General features: G+C 35.6%; 1 long non-coding RNA gene across 1 annotated transcript; it reads right to left on the bottom strand.

Moving 5' to 3' along the window:
- Positions 1-3,238: 3,238 nt before the first annotated feature.
- Positions 3,239-9,615, bottom strand: LOC140754160 (uncharacterized). The gene is made up of 2 exons (XR_012103627.1): positions 5,665-9,615; positions 3,239-5,571 (listed from the first exon to the last, which is right to left on the bottom strand). It is a non-coding gene; the product is annotated as an uncharacterized LOC140754160 (long non-coding RNA).
- Between the last annotated feature and the right edge of the window lie 9,066 nt (positions 9,616-18,681).

Here is an 18,681-nt window from a genome sequence, read left to right as displayed (position 1 = left end):
TAAAAATCAGTTCTATATCTATTTGTTATTGCGAGAAGAAGCAAATAATATACTCATATAACTCACTAAGTATTATGAAATTATCATATATGTAAAAACAACCCCGAATAGCTTATATAACTGTCATTTTCTGGAAATATTTCAAGCTAATCTTAACTCTGAACCTACACACAGTTATGGCGCGATACGACACAAATGTAAGGGAAATGACGCCAGTTTCCCGCGTCGAATGGTTTCCTTTGGCGGTGGAAACTGCTTGTTTATTTTTAGATCCATATGAAAACAGATAGTACTATCGAAATTACATTAAAATATTAGAATACTGAATGGGTATTGTAAAAGGGTTTTTAAAACATGTTAACCAACCGACAACGAAACAAATTACCTAAAATGTAGTTAAAGAAATTCTGAATGACCAGAAGTTATAATTTTTAACTAAAAACAAATAATTAAATTAACACCGAGCAAAGAACTAGAATCAAACAATAAGTATGTGATACATTTCGAAACATTAGGCCATAACCCTTCCTTGGCAGTCGGGTAAAAATATTCGACGATGAGCAAAATGTAAAAATAGTACATTACGATACGCGTGGCCAAAGTAGCCTATTTTTGCACGGCGTGAAGTTAGCGCCCGAGCGCAGCGAGGGTGCTAAGCGCCGTGCACATAATAGGCTACTTATGTCACGAGTATCGTATACTATTTTATAGCTCGTGTGACATAAACCCGCTTATACTTATAAATGATTGAAACTAAAAATTATGAACTAAAAAACCAATAAAAATGTGACACAACCAAAACCATTGAAATTTGATGTGAAGAAGTCTTGATTTAGAAAATTTAGTAATAATTCTGTTCTTGTGATAAAGACAAATCTAACACCACACATACGTCGAAATCTATCAAGCCGTTTAGGCTACATACAGGCGTCTAGACCAATGACTTGTAATGAGAACTCCACCTAAACCTATTAAAGAAACATGTGATAAGCAATCACATAATGTACTAATACATGACTAATACTAGTGATACAGTAGAAAATCGATTATCCGGACCTCAGTTATAAATATTCGCGATTATTCGGATTGACAAACGTGAGTAACTTTGTAATAACCCTTGCAAATCAGCCACATTTTGTGTGACATGTGCATTTAAATTCCGGAAAGTCGCCAAATCGCAACTAAAAAGTTACTATAAAAAACAAAAACTCCATTGCTAAAAATATAGCCTATGTTATCTCCACAATTTAGACGAATCCAACGACACATCATATGTCAAAATTAGTGAAGTCTTTTGAGTTTGCCAAAGAATGAAAAATACATACGTAATAAACATATAGTCGAAAAACATAACCTTCCTAAATCGGTTTAAATAGTTTTTCTTCATAAACTCAATTATCCAAATTTTCGATAATCCGAATGCCACAAATACGACAACAAATAGGTCGCTTAGTCGAGATTCTACTGGAGTAGTATTATGGCTAATTTTGATAATGATTCCTAATTTAAATATCTCCTACTATGGTGTGTAGCGAAAATACACAATCAAAACAAACAATAAAACTCGATAAAGCCCAACAGTTAGTCTTATAGTGATGCTATTGCTTAGTTTTAACACAATGGCATAAACATTTATAAATACGTCCAAAATAAAATATTAAGATAATTATAGCTTTAAACAAAATACTCATTACTTACTTTTAATTTTTAAATGGCATTTAAAAGTATGAAACGTTCATAGCTATGTTTATTTTTTACAACTGTGAGGGTAGTGTATTAATATTCGTACGGTGTAAAAATCGGCTACTTTGGACACAGAAATGCGTGGCTAAAATGCGGGTTTAGATCACAGAGTGCTACAAAAAACTTGTAAAAAGCAGGCCTTTATCTGCTTACACACATAACGTTGGTAAATAAATAAATCCACTACGTAACACATTACACCATTAAGCGTTTAAACCATATTTTAACTTTTCAACGAGCTCTCACGTAACATGAAATGAGATTCAGTGAAAATCAAGCCTATTTCCACCTTATCCGAGTTGGCAAGTGATGGACGTGAATTGCAGCTCTTATTTCGTGTTGCCAAGTGTGAATAATGTGGCTTCAGGTGAAGAGTGGCTAGTTACTGCACTGCACCGTACAGGTTGAAATTATACTTCTGTAAATAAATATTCTGTAAATCAATTTTTCGCACCGAATTTAGTTCTTAGAACGCAGGCTAATCATACGTTTTCCTACCTAACTTCCTGTCTTTATAGTTTAGGCCGACTAAAATGCAACGTATGTTTGAACTGCAGCATTTTGTTCTCTACTCTTCAGTAAATTTTTGCATAGTTTTACTACAGGAAATGTTCCTAGAATTTGTTGATACGGCAAACGACAACCGGTCATTGTAGTTATTTTTGCATTTTGTAGCAATTTTAATTTACAGCATTTTTTATGTTATGGCCAATCTGAAAATAAACAAATGCCATCAAAAACAATGCTTGTAAAAAGATCCAAGTCTCGCCATTCAATTCTTCTACCATAAAAAGTCTTGAGATCTATGTAATACCAAGCCGGTAATGTATGCAGTCCCTATTTAAGGGACCTTCTGTCTTAAGGTATTATCTCACTATCTAACCTAACAACATCTCATGGGACCATACCAATATTAAAATATTTTATGTTCTAAATAAATTAACGTGGCAATCGTACTGCAAGTCACATTGTGTTTTCATCTTATCATATCGCATCACACAAGTAACATTAGTACGATTGCCACGTCAATTTATTTAGAACATAAAATATTTTTAATATTGGTATGGTCCCATGAGATGTTGTTAGGTTAGATAGTGAGATAATACCTTAAGACAGAAGGTCCCTTAAATAGGGACTGCATACATTACCGGCTTGGTATTACATAGATCTCAAGACTTTTTATGGTAGAAGAATTGAATGGCGAGACTTGGATCTTTTTACAAGCATTGTTTTTGATGGCATCTCATTCCTTTTTGTAGATATTTCTACTCTTTTCCTTTCCGGTACCTTCCACTAGTTGAATCTCAACAACAGATTTTTTAAAGGCAATTAAATTGTTTAGGTAGTCTTTGTAGTTATGTAAATAATCTTGCCATTCATCATCACTTTCATTCGAACATGACAATAAATTAAATCTAAAAAAGTTACTATTTTGACAACTGAAATTATGCCCGTTATCCTCAGGAAAAACATCTTCTAAAAACATCTCTACTGATTGTGATTTATTTATTTATTTATTGGGATTTAACGTGTCTTCGTATTAAATAATCGACATCCCTTACTTTCTTCTGAATATCCGACAAAAATCATTGGTAATCTTTCACTGACTTCATCGGACTCCGGTTTTTGATATAAACCACAGTATTTACTGCTCTTGCTCAAATTAGTTTCAATTTATAATAGACTTCTGACTTCTGAAATGAAATGAAATATTTATTTAATAATGATAACATTCGTTTTAGACTTCTCGCATATACAATAATAGTTCTGTTAGCTGTTTCAACCACAATAATTTGTTTAGGGGTATATAGTATCGCCTTCTAACGTAGAATTCCATTTGTTGATAAGAAAATATTGAAAGCTCTATTACAAAATGTCGTCCCACCATCTGATCTCATACATTTGTTCGACTTGCTAGTTCCCTTTTCAACACTTTATATTTTTGAAATTTCTTAAAGACTCACTCTTATGTTTTAGAAAATAAACATTCATCGTATCATTCGAGAATAATAGTCGATAAATAATAACATGTACCTTGAACCGTTGAGTGAACTAGCTTCCATGGGACTACATAAATCTGTATGTACGATGTCCAGTATATCGTTCGTTCGCGTTCAGAGGTTTGGAAATGGTTTCTTACTAGTCGTCATATCCGTCGGTAATGTTCACATTATCAAGACCAGTCATAATATTCTTTAAAATTCATATATTCCGGATTAATATGGGCTAGTCTTCTATGCCAATATTTATTTGACATTGTCAAATTACATATCGGTGATTTGACAAATTGTATATATACCATTTACGTTGTGGCCAGTTGCGATGATAATATCCATAGAGTTACTAATAGTGCAACCGTTTTTCAAGAAATTAACAGTAAATCCTTTTTCAGTAAGTTTACTCACCGCTAACAAATTCATACTTAAAATTATTTATATTAAAAAGGTTTCTTATAATAATTTCCACGTTTTTTCCGGGTAGGTACTACCACAAAATAAAAACTAACAGAAGTCAATCTTCATACAAAGTGGGCTGGAGTAACGCACACGTAGACACCACTTACCGACTCGTTATCTCGGGGGGACTCGAGCGCATACGTGCGCGACTGTCAGTTCATTTCTGACACGCGTTTGTAACTGTTTTGTACAAGCAATGGATACCCTAATTGTGCAATGGACGGTTGTTTAAATTCAACGTTAAACTGTGGATTTTCGTTTTTTTATAGCTATCAATTATCAAGCCACTAGGAGCTGATATTTTTGGTGATCATGGAGAATATGTTATAAAGTGGATATCTAAGCTCGATTTATATAACAGTTTCCTATTTCGAATCATTTGAAACGAACTTAACTAAATTTTTATAATATTGCGTTGAAATGTTACGTACCTAATATTACGTAAGTTGAAAACATGATTTTTTGTTCGTATATATATTGGTTTGTCTTCAATGCCATTTGGTAGGTTTATGTCTAAAACGGATAGGGCAAAAGGAATTGTGTAATTAGGGTAATCCGTTTAGAAGTTATTAGGGATTTTCTATTGTGAACATTGTATTTTTTTATGTGCTTACATATAAAAATTATTTTCATAGATATTTATTTATGCTCAATAAGGCCGAAAGGAGATGTTTCAAAATGTGTGGGCTCCCGGCCACCTTTTGTACACTATATTAAAAATTAAGAAAACTTGCAAAGAACAATTGGTAGGGGTTAATTTTCTTCAAATCATGTTCGTTTAATTGTTAATAAACAATAATTTACACTTAAACTTGCAACACAACAGTGGAAAAACATCATGGCGGTAGTGATTACCGTAATAATATCATCTGTCATTCTATTTTAACTTACTATATACATTATATACTTTTTAATATATTTTTTACGCGAATGGGCGTAGATATATAAATATTGTATGGTGTGTATTGAGAAATAAGGCCTATATTTGATAAACATTAATTATATTTACTTTCATAAATCTTGACTTAAAACAAACATACTAAAATATGTACTTCTATACCAATTTATTTTAGTTAAAACATTTAAGTGTGTAAATAAAACAACTTTAAGTACACATTTGATCATATTTTACTTATTCTTCACTTGGATACATTATTTATTCATTTTAAATATCTTCCCTTAGCAATATTTTCATCCAATCATGTAGCAGGTTCTGTAATATCCTGTGACGAGCTCAGCCCAAACATCAAACAATGGGCATAATGTGAGCGCAACTACCTACGAGTACGGTTCGTTGCCCAGCGATGCAGTTGCAATAATAACTGATTATTTTGTCATCCCAAGAATGTCCTTGTCTTGCTAATGTAATTATCTAAAAAAGAGAAATGTAAAAAGATTAGTTTCTCTAGTTTAAAATTATTTACGATTATTTCACGATTAATACAACAACTGATGTATATTTTACCTGGTGACATTGAATCCTTGTCAACACAATCCACAGCGATCGCACGAAAATCACAAGAGTCCATAAAACATAAGCTGGGTAAACAAGTAAGGTAGAATCACTCCATAATCGTAAGCAGCACAGAGCAGAAACATATTCAGGATTAAAATGGAATCTTCTCATCAGTACCTACATATTTATTCAACATTTACATTGGAGTCCACTATTATAATATGTATATATCCACTTTTACGCATATCAAATTGACAACTTCTTCTTTTTTAATTTGACATGTCACTTACATCTATAAAACCAGATACTATTTAAAAGGTGGTTTTGTTATTATTTATTTTTATTTATTTATTTATTTAATAAGTTTTTGTACACAAAATAAATCATACAATACAGAAGTCATAGAAATAAGGTACAAAGGATTGCTTATTCCAGAATGGAATTTCTTCCAGCAACCCTGGGACAGGAATGTGCATGCGAAAGGCAAAATTAGTGTGCAAAAAAAAAAATATATATATATAATCAATAATAATAATATTAAATATATACTATATATACATACACATATATAGACTTAATATATACATATATATATAATATAGATGGATATATACCGAAAATACACATATACAATTAGCTATGAAAGTGACAGGTAATACTCTTTAACTTTTCGTCTAAATATAGTGATAGTCTTAGAGAGACGAATATTAGGCGGAAGTGAATTCCACAGCCTAACCGCATGAACAGAGAAGGAGTGAGAATAAAGAGAGGTTTTGTGGGATGGGTAATTTAATAGAGATTATTATAAATAATTAATTAAATTCAGAAATAATGACGGGATACCCAAAACAAAAGCCAGGTTGTACAGTAAAGGTAACAATAACTTTACGACAAAAACAGCGAAATACAGAATTACCGACATCCAAAGAGTATAGTAACCTATGTGTGGGGTACACATAGGTTCCCGACATCGACAGTTTTGAAAACTTGACATTGACAGTATTCCGCCATATTTAATATTTCAATGAGGATTGCTTATTTTAAATATTTTTAAACACGAATACTTTAGGTTATCAAAATATATGTGTATTTTTCTTCAATTATACAAATTATTCGTGTTTTTAGTTATAATGTACATGAGATGGCCGAAAATGAAACATCTCCTTTGCCTTAACACTTGTTTCCTTGGAAACAAACTTATTATTATTTTATAATGCGGTGACAGTTGCTTAACCTCAACTGTATTTTGTGTATGTTACCGTTAGATCGTAGAATACGTTAGCATACACATTAACTAGGCTTAAGATTAGCTAGAAAATATGCAGATTAACTATATAGTTAAAATTCGAAACATCTTTTCAGACTTGTTCTTAGGGCTAAAACACATGCCTTTTTACGACACGACGACGTATCGTGACACATAGCGACATCGTGCCGCAAAGCGATATTGTTTCGTGAAAATATACAATGTTTGTCGTAAATTCATGACACGACGACGCATCATGGCATGCGCGGGTCGACGTCAAGGGGTGAAAATTGATACAATCTTCGTTTTGTAGTTTAGGTAGTGGGCAAGCTATCTGCGTTTTAACTGATTTAGGCACATTAGCCGTAACATCTAGTTTTTTTCTCATGACATTTGTCAGAAATTCGGAATGTTTTTGATATTATATAACTTTTTAGGGTTCCATACCCAAAGGGTAAAAACGGAACCCTATTTCTAAGCTGTCCGTTTGTCTGTCTGACATAGAGCTCTATTTATGGAACCTTAATAGATAGAAATTTAAAATTTTTACGGAATATGTATAATGGTGGCCGCTTTAACAATAAGTACTAAAAGTAAAAAGAAAAACTTTCAAATAAAGGAGAGTTGCCATACAAGGACCTTCTTTTTCTTTATGAGGAGGAAATCTTCAAAAGGTACTCGACGACGTGAGAGTGACGCCGGGTTATGTGGGACTTTAGCCGCACTAAAATCCTCCGGTGGCCGTCCTCAACGTTTGTTGGAGAACTCCGGGATCTCCGACTGAACGTAACAGAAGTCCTTTAAGGGCGATGCCCCGATCGAGCTCTGCCCTGGGAGAACAGTTTTCGCTCCTCCTAAACTATCCGGTGTTCACGACGGTATGCGACTACACATACCGCCGTCCTTCCCGGGGACACTTATTGGACGGTTCGAGCTCCCTCTTGCCACTCCCAACTCCGGAAGCCCCCTTGTAGTCGCTTGTTACGACAGGCACGGGATATCGTATCTAACCCTTTTTTAGTCCAGGAACTACAGAGACAAACATATAAGGACCTGCTATTTTTTAGCGTTTTTCATTTGAAATGTTCACAATGCATTATATGGCTGCTTATAACATCAATTAGTAAAAATAAAAATAAAATAAACAAATATTTTTGTGGTACGGAACCCTCAGTGTACGAGTTCGATTCGCACTTCACCCATTATTTGAATTGAATTTAAATTGAAGTTGGAATTGAAAACGTCTTTTGTCTCGAGAATAAAAACAATTGACGTCGCCTATAATAGTAGGGGAGCCCAAGACGGGATTTCGAGAGTGACTCGAACGCGGCAGATTAAGATATGGGAGATACCTTACATCCTATAGAGTATCTTAAACTATCCATTTGGGGGGTTCAACCAGGGAAGTCCATCAGACTATTAATAAAAAATCGTATTATCTATAGTAGCTTAATTACATGCTGAAAACAATAAATTTATAATCTGATGGTTTGAGGGCGGCGTTAGGGAGTAATAAGGTTGCAAAAAATCTATACCTGGACATACTCGAGTGCGGTAATTTTTTTAATATAAAGGAAATAATGCTAGAAAATATGCACTATCTGATAGCGCCATTTATTAGCATGGATCCCTGGAAAGTAATGGTGTACAACAAACTAAAGGAAAAGGCAAATTTTATGGAAAATACATTATTCTTTATATATTCTCATTCTATTTTTTTTTTTCAAATCGTCAGTATAAAAAACCCCTCCACTAAATCGTCACATGAAGGGTTATGATAAGTAAAACATCAGCTGGAATTTCCTGTATAATAATATTACGCCCTCGAGTGTGTCAAGATAACTTTTTTTCCCATTTTCGAAGAGTCACAGTCTTTCGAATCGAATCGTCAGTCTTTCGAATGGGGGACTCATCTGGGGTAACTTCATATCCCCTTTGAAAATCTAATGTGCTGGTTACTTTTTTTTCCATTTTTACCTCTCGTATGGCTGTCCCTATACAAACCAGCAGATAAACATATTTCCGGCATCAGAGATATATATTCTATCACTAACCTGCCGCGCCTTGAGTATGTCTGACTCTGCTTTTTACATTTTTCGAATCATCTAGAAACTATTCCCACGGTGAATCGAAAAATATCACACAACCTTTTCTTCACTCTAACGTGTAATCTACACAATCGTATACGTCCTATTGACGCTCGAGTTTCTACCCATTTAACATCATGGGCTCCCCTACTACTCGTACATTTCGCGGACAGAAACACAGATTCATTAACTGCAAATGTAATTTTGTAATCCTATATAACTTATATAGGATACAAAGTTATTTAATGTAGTTGGTGTATCTAGATAACTGGACAGAAATTGCAAAATATTTTAGTTTTTCCATGAGTTATATACTAAACACTAATTGTATTCTCAATTTCAACCTTCTATGTCTGCTGGAAGTGCCTTAAACTTTTGATGATCGGTCAGTCAGTCAGTGAGTGAGTGACAAAATTACGAACTTTAACTACTTGTAATTCTTAAACTACTGGTTCAAATTGAATGAAATTTGAAATGTACTGTGTCTATATAATGCTTGCTTGGCTCCTGAAAATTCAGGCTTCTAGCTTCATATGCAACGAAGTTACAGGGGGTCAAAAATGGGCCGAATTGCTTCGGGAAAAGTATGGTACGGCCGTGCCGCTTCTTTTGGCTCGACTTGGCGGAGGCACTGCCGTGCCTCCAGATCATTTCTTAGAGGGCGATGCCTATCGCTTATAGAAGCCTAAACCAGAGCTCTGCCAATATGTTAGACTCAACGTGTAATCCGAAAATCGTTAATATTTCACTCGGCCTACCTATTTGGCAACGGCAAGTGTAGTGTAAAATTGCAACTCTTTAGGGCGTGCTGCCAAGAATGAGTTTAATCGCCGCCAAATCAGCGGCATTTCTGATCTGACTTTTGAAGAACTTTAAGTAAAATATACAGTAAGTTTACAAAAAGTTCAGAAGAGTTAATAAATCCTTATGTAAATGTCGTAGAATGTGAAGAAATAAAATTTTTGCCGTAAAAAAATATACTTATTTATGATATAGGAATAGCAGATGAGCATACAGTCCACCTGATTTGAATCAAAAAGGGTTCTACCACCTTCAAACTCTTGGTCATAAGACTATCGCCTGTTATCAAAAATCAATCTATCCAATCGTTGCCTGCCAAATTCCAAATTTGACTATTTCTAAATAGACAGAATTTATCGGGTACAGATTATATCAATAACTCTTTTAATATTGTTTATACGGTCTTGGCTTCTTGCCTTTCAGTCTTTATTATCTACAATAATATTATAAAGAGGAAAACTTTGTTTGTTTGTTTGGTTGTAATGAATAGGCTCAAAAACTACTGGTCCGATTTTAAAAATTCTTTCACCATTCGAAAGCTACATTATCCACGAGTAACATAGGCTATATTTTATATGAAATATATTTGATAAATAGATTTTGAGGCGGTACAAAGTTTGCCGGGTCAGCTAGTTACTAAATAAAACACTTAAAGAACCAGCGCAAAAAAGAAAAAAATCCTTAAGAATGTAATTTAACAATCGAATTTAAAAATATAGTTACACAGTTGACAGGTAGAGTTTTGTAAAACGAGGTTTTTAACTGAAATTCAGTCCCATTTTTACCTTAGTTAGCAAGTATAGTGTCGGACGGTAAATTGCAGCTCTTTAGGGCTCGTTGCCAACTTTGAATATATTCATAACGATACTTAGCCAATTTGAAGTATGAAGAGTAGGTGTTAATTAAACTTTACTCAATGGGTTTCAATTTGTAGTAGGGATATGTGACATGAATTTAAGTACTAGTAAGTATTTTAGACAGATAAAATTAAATTCACGTACCTACTTACAAAACGAAATATCATACCGCTGCTTTGCAAGAATAACAGCACAACTCAAAATCCATTTTTCTGTTAAAGGTACAATTTAATTCAAAATATTTCCTATTTTTAGGTCTAACTGTACTGTGGTTACATATGCCTATAGCTACTCATACCTGTATTTCCCTTATTTTAACTTCATTTATTAAAAAAATCTCGAAACAAAAACATTGTTTTATTTTAAACTGGCTCCCCTGGAATTACCTTTTTGAGTAGTGCCAATATTCTTACAAAGCAGCGATATGATATATTGTTTTCAAGATATTTATTATTTGTTTTTATCCTGTATCAATATCAATATCAATAAACTTGTAACAAAAACAGTGTTTTTTCTTTGTTCGAGCTCACATTTTCTTATATACCAATTTACGTAAGTAAATATAAAACGTTAATAGATGAACAAAAAAATATTTTTATACACAACTCCATTTTTCAATCACATTTATACATTTTAAATTATTGTATCAACAAATATGTAATAAAGACAAAACACTAATATAAGACTGTTAAAAGCACTACATATCTAAAGTTAGTGCGTCGAAAAACACCAAGTACCTAATACATTTAGCTTGTTGGCAAATAGGTGAACAGAAGCCAATAAACGATCGTAACGACTGTAGGGATTTTGTTTAAAAAAATAGAAAACTGGTCTTTTTAATAATATAGGAGTAGCAGACGAGCATGCAGTCCACCTGCTGGTAAGTGGCTACTGCCGCCCATGGACATCTGTAATCAACCCCAGATAGGATTAGATATACCTGAGGTCGGCCACAGATGCGCCGCTACCCCTGAGGACTAAGCTGGAACGCCTCGGAAAAGTCTGTCTCCCTTACCACACCCTTCAAAATAGAACACAGCAGCGTCTACGCTGCTATTATTAGGTAGAAATAGGTGTGGCGGTGGTGCTGCTGGAGTCGAACCACAAAGGGTTCTACCACCTTCAACCATGGTCTAACCATGTTTCGATCACATAAACTTTTATTATAATTAATGAGACGTATTAATTATAATGTATGAAAATATTACGACGTCTTTGCCTGTAAATTAACTTACTTGTGATATAGTCCGCGCCAAACTGCTAGTCCGCTCTGAAGTTGTTACGAGAAAGTTTAGTCATACAATTTGCTATGGCGACGCGATTCATTTCTATATTCAGAGCGGACTAGTAGTTTTACGCGGACTATACGGCTATACATGATGTAAATAAGTTTTTTTTTTATAATATAGGAGTAGTAGACGAGCATGCAATCCACCTGATGGTAAGTGGCTACTTCCGCCCATGGACATCTATAATCAACCCCAGATAGAATTAGATATTCCTACCTGAGGTCGGCCACAGATGCGCCGCTACCCCAGAGGACTAAGTTGGAACGCCTCGGAAAAGTCTGTCTCCTTTACCACACCCTTCAAAACGGAACACAGCAGCGCCTAACAGTGCTGTTATTAGGTAGAAATAGGTGTGGCGCCGCCGGAGTCGAACCATAAAGGATTCTACCACCTTCAAAAGTCAAGTCTTTCTATTACTCACTTTAAATTACCAATAACATGTATCAAATTTCGAACTGTACTTTTTATATCTCCTCTTTTTCGTAGGTAATACGACCCACAATCAAAAATAAATAAAAATACTGAGTGGAATTTAAAATTAAATAAATATGATCTACTGATGAAAAGAAACGTACACTTACATATGTTCTTTGTTGAACTTGAGAAAGGTTAATATAATCGATAGACGGAGTTTTGACGGGAAATAAGTCAAATTAATCGCTACATACAGAATTAAATATAGTAAGTAATCAATAACTCTATGTTTTGTTCTATTACAGTGTGCAGCAATCGTAAAAAATGTTAGTTTATTATTCAATTTTACCAATTATTTCATAAACTTACCACGCAATTACAGTATATACGAGTAATATAGAATATCTTACGTAAATAAACAATCTTAATTCATAACACCGTATAACATAACAATAATTTGTGAAGATGGTAGAACCCTTTGTGGTTCGACTCCGGCGGCACCACCGCCACACCTATTTCTACCTAATAACAGCAGTGTTAGGCGCTGCTGTGTTCCGGTTTGAAGGGTGTGGTAAGGGAGACAGACTTTTCCGAGGCGTTCCAGCTTAGTCCTCAGGGGTAGCGGCGCATCAGTTGCCGACCTCAGATAGGAATATCTAATCCTATCTGGGGTTGATTACAGATGTCCATGGGCGGCAGTAGCCACTTACGATCGGGTGGACTGCATGCTCGTCTGCTCCTCCTATATTATAAAAAAAAGACCTTCAGTAGCCGATTCTCAAAATAAAACGTTCTAAACCAAAAGCCTCTAAAAGCCTTCAATACGGCTCTAAATCTTCCCAAACAATGTACGATAGTATGGAGAAAAGTATCTCGACGATATCGCCCTTACGAGTATGTTCGACCTTACAGCCTTTTAGGATAAGCGTATGATTTAGGCGCGGCACTTACTGAACCAAATTTTATAGATATATCCACAAAAATGTGCAAAGAATATCGAAGTAATACCCAATGAACTGATGTTATACCAGAAAGTTACCAGCCGAAGGTGGTAGCACTCTTTTTGCATGTTGCCATACACCACGATATCGTGTTACGAGTATCCAGGGTAGACCCGTGGTCGGTGAGTCGAAAGCATATTGGTGGCTCTTCACAAGGGATACGAGTAGACGACATGACGAGAATAGGTTCTATGTTTCTTCCTTAACTGATAATCGTTCTTGATGACCCTTTTTACCATTTTACTAACTCATTGCAGTGATAGCCTAGTGGTTAAGAAACTCGGCCTCTCGATCGAGGGGTCCGAGGTTCAAATCCTTGGCACGCACCTCTGATTATTCAAAATTATGTGCGTATTGGAAATTAATTATCTATCTAACAATTAAGCGCAGCTTTGTTCTGGTTTGAAGAATGAGGTAAGAGATATACTTGCTCGAGACGTTCCAACTACGAGTAAGTCCACAAGCACAGTATAAGTATGTACCTGTACCTGGTACTGTGCCTCAAGTAACGCATCTGTGGTCGACGGCGGGTATCATATCACGAAGCTAAACTTATTTGGGGTTGATTGCAGATGTTCAGTGGTCACAGTAGATAGACTGATTACAGATTTCCATGGACGACATTGACCACTCACCATCAGCTGAAATGAAATGCCTCATAATTCAATAACCAAAGAATTTTCATACCTAAGGATACAGACTAGATGATTGAATGTAGTAATCGTAAGACAGTCGCAACCTATCTCCAAATCTTAATTAACACCAACACCGGCCTAGGCTATCAATAACAAACCAAAGCTAATCCGGTCAAAGGAGAATCCGTTTTATGTTCGACCAACAATGGCTGACGGTACAGCGTATACATAACGTATGTTTGTTATATGTAATAGATAGTAAACTAACGCCAAATTGATGTAAGTAGTTAACATTTAACTATTGTTAGTGTCTTATCATGTCCGAGGTTCAAATCCTTGGCACGCACCTCTGATTATTCAAAATTATGTGCGTATTGGAAATTAATTATCACTTGCTTAAACGGTGAAGGAAAACATCGTGAAGAAACCTGCATACCTGAGAGATTTGTAAAAAAAAATCTCAAAGGTATGTGAAATCTACCAAAACGCACTTGGCCAGCGCGGTGGACTATGGCCTAATCCTTCTCATTATGAGAGGAGACCCGTGCCCAGCAGTGGGACAGTAATGGGTTGTTGATCACGAGGATCGATGAAGACTAAATCTTCGACTTGGCTACTTGGTCATAGCTCGGAAAAGCCACTTCAACTTGGCCATTCCGATACTGGTTTGAACTATCAACCATGTAAATGAATCTAAACAAAGATACTTATCTCTATTTTTCTTTCTACATACTAAGTAATCAACACACAATAGCACCGTATTCCCAGATCTTAATTAAGCTTACGTTACCTAGTCCTATCAATAACAAACCACAGGATCCAGTCAAAGGGCTTTCGTTAGTGATTCATTACAAGGGCTGATGTCAAAGCGCTTATACAAACAAACCGTATTAGCTCTGCGACAACCAACAAACAGGACGAATTGTCGGTACAGTTTAGATACTACTGAGCTATACCCATAGAAATTGAATTGAAGGTGGTAGAACCCTTTGTGGTTCGACTCCGGCGGCACCACCGCCACACCTATTTCTACCTAATAACAGCAGTGTTAGGCGCTGCTGTGTTCCGGTTTGAAGGGTGTGGTAAGGTAGACAGACTTTTCCGAGGCATTCCAGCTTAGTCCTCAGGGGTAGCGGCGCATCTGTGGCCGACCTCAGTTAGGAATATCTAATCCTATCTGGGGTTGATTACAGATGTTCATGGGCGGCAGTAGACACTTAACATCAGGTGAACTGCATGCTCGTCTGCTACTCCTATTATAAAAAAAAATAAAAAAAAAAAACAAAAAAAAAAAGAAGAAAATTCTATAGATAAGTCTATGGCTATACCTCATATAATTATGCAAGAGCTTCAAATTTATTTAGGTCAAAACGAAAACAATGAAACCGATGAAATATGACTAGTGTGACCGTCTGTCAGCCTGTCTGTGAGTCTGTCTGTTCATAGACCTACTTACTGGTTTGAAGAGTGTAGTAAAAGAGAGGCACTTATATACCTCAGGCACTTATATAGAGGTTTTCAAAATTAGTCCACAGTATTTAATCGTATGTAACCGACATCAGGGGAGACTCCTGGGCCTTTTCGTTTTTTTTTTTTGTTGACGAGGGGGAAACCTTCAAAAGGTACCCTATGCCGTGGGAGCGGCACGGGGTTATGTGGGATTCTTACCGCACTAATATCCGGTGGCCGACCTCGGCGCTGCGTAGAGGACTCCGGGGTCTCCAACGGAACGCAACCGGAGTGAGACTCCTGGCCTACCCAGCGTTTATTGCAAATGACCATGGCGGCAGCATCTTACAGGTGAATTGCACATGTGTTAATTACTTCTATATTAAGTAACTACACTAACAATTATTATGAAAATACTAGCTGACCTGGCAAACGTTGTTACCATATAAATAAAAAAAATGTTAAGGGTGAGCAACCCTTATCAGTTAGGGGTATGCAAAATAGATAGTAGCCGATTCTCAGACCTACTATAATATGCATACGAGTATAAAATTTGGTGAAAATTGGTAAAGCCGTTTCGGAGGAGTACGGTAACTAACATTGTGACACGAGAATTTTATATTTAAGAAAAACCAGACTAATTAAAAATATAGCCTATGGTTACTCCTGAAATTTAGACGAATCCAACAATACCTCATATATTAAATCCGTCGAGTCGTTTAAGCTGTAAGGCGGGCCAAAGAATGAGACAGATACTAACGCTCGAAAAACATTACCCTCTGCAATCGGATAAATATTAAATGTTACATAATTCTTATAATTCAATAACTAAGACGTTTTAATACCTAAGGATACAGCGTACATGATTAAATGGATCAATCGTGAGACAGTCGCAACCTATCTCCAAATCTTAATTAACACCAACACCGGCCTAGGCTATCAATAACAAACCAAAGCTAATCCGGTCAAAGGAGAATCCGTTTTATGTTCGACCAACAATGGCTGACGGTACAGCGTATACATAACGTATGTTTGCAATAGAGAGTAAACTAACTTGCTAATAATAGATAGTAAACTAACGCCAAATTGATGTAAGTAGTTAACATTTAACTATTGTTTGTGACTTATAGTATTTATAAGGCTTATTTCTGCCTTATAGGTAGTGTTAACGCTGTGTCTAGTCAATGGTCTTGGTTCTAGTTAGAAAGGTGTACGGGAAACATACTTACCCGAGACGTTCCAATTTAGTCCTTAACGGAAACAATGCATGTGTGATCGACCTCAGCTATCACATCAGGAAGCTAATCATGTCAGGAGGATAATAATAGCGTCGATTACATATGTCCATGGGCGACAGTAGCGACATACCCTCAGATGGACTACATGCACATTTGCAACATCTAAACGGGTGTGTTATTCTATTAGTGTTTATAATCAGGGCGGCATGATCGCATAAGCGATAAAGCCCTTATTTTCTTACATATAATACGGCTATCTTAATCTTCAAGAGTGGCTACAAATCTGTGCTCAGCTATAGGTACAAAGCCCTGCTCCACATGGAGTTGGTTATAAATGCATGATCAAGACGACCGCATGCGCGTTTGCTATATATTGTTGTTTTTGATATGTACCTACATATTGTCAAGATACTTAAATAAAATTTCAATTAAAGATTTAAAGATTTTATTGAAACAGTAAACATTTTCACAATTTGTACATTCGTAAACGACTGCAATAGTAAGAACTGTGTCGCAGTCGATTACGCCCCCTCTGAACACGAAGGAAGTTTGTTCCAAAATCTATACAATACGGATAATTATAATTTAGATAAATATTCTATTACATGTACATATTATTTATATTAGAGTAAAATTCACACCCAATGAACCTAATACTTAATAAGTATCTTACAACACATGAGAGCAAGTAACCACGCTATAAGCTCTATGTTAGTGTGATTCCTGACAATGTCAACGTTAGCTTACAAACGTCAATGTTTATAGCTTTTGAACTAGAGCCAAATTAACGCTGCGACAATTTCTGTGATAGACTCCATCAGCCTTCAATTTAAACAATTGTGATTTATTAGTAACTACTACAAGACTCTTTATGTAAAACAAAAATTAGTTATAACGCTTTCGTGTATGTTTTATCATTCTCAAAATAAAATTAAAAGCTGGTAAATTAACTGTACTTAATATAGTAAGGAAAAAATTATTCAAATGCTTGATGCAAGTTTTGAAAGGTTAAGCCCCGAAAAACTACCACGAAGGCAACGACATAATGGTTTTTGGTTACAAAAATATAAAGCATATCGATATTCACCACCTGGATACAATAAATATAACAACTATGAAATTAAGCGACAAAAACAAACATGAAAAAAATTGCTTCACGTAATATCATCATCATCATCATCATCAACCCATTACTGTCCCACTGCTGGGCACGGGTCTCCTCTCAGAATGAGTAGGATTAGGCCATAGTCCACCGCGCTGGCCAAGTGCGTATTGGTAGACTTCACATACCTTTAAGATTTTTTATAAATCTCTCAGGTATGCAGGTTTCCTCACGATGTTTTCCTTCACCGTTTAAGCAAGTGATAATTAATTTCTAATACACACATACATTTGAAAATCAGAGGTGCGTGCCTGGGATTTGAACCTCGGACCCTCGATCGAGAGGCCGCGTTTCTTAACCACTAGGCTTTCACTGCTTATGCTATGCATGCATGCTTCACGTAATAATATTTTTATAATTGCATGTTGCATTTAGGTTAGCATCGTTGCTGTATATAAGCGTTCAGAGACTGCGAAACTTCACCGAACATAACAACGCCTGATATTTACCGCTTGCTCTATCTCTATCAACGCGTAATTCATTTATACGGAAACAAAGGCGCTTCCAAGATTCCCGTATTGCGAAGTCCAGTACAAACCTCATACCTTTGTCATTCCCATATACCCTCGCTTAGGGATGGGATCTGAGCGATTAATCGAAAAACCGATAAAAGCTATACCACACATTAATAAGAGTTTATCTCAAATACTAATTTCGACTTACAATGTTGATATTTTGCAATGCAATTAGATTTTTAATTGAAAAAAAAATAAAAAACCTAGCATAATTTAACAGAGCAGAGCAGAGCAACTCTAAAATAAATCTAAGATCAATTTCAGCACTCGATCTTCAAATTATTTTGGAATTTGGTTGTGCGATTCGTATCGAACTGAAATCGATTTTCAAA

Source organism: Epargyreus clarus, unplaced genomic scaffold (assembly GCF_041222505.1).
Source record: "Epargyreus clarus isolate Ecla_fem2 unplaced genomic scaffold, WU_Ecla_fem_2.2 ptg000027l, whole genome shotgun sequence".
NCBI lineage: Eukaryota > Metazoa > Arthropoda > Insecta > Lepidoptera > Hesperiidae > Epargyreus > Epargyreus clarus.
Note: the sequence above shows the minus strand (reverse complement) of the source record. Positions and strands in the feature narration are given on the sequence as shown.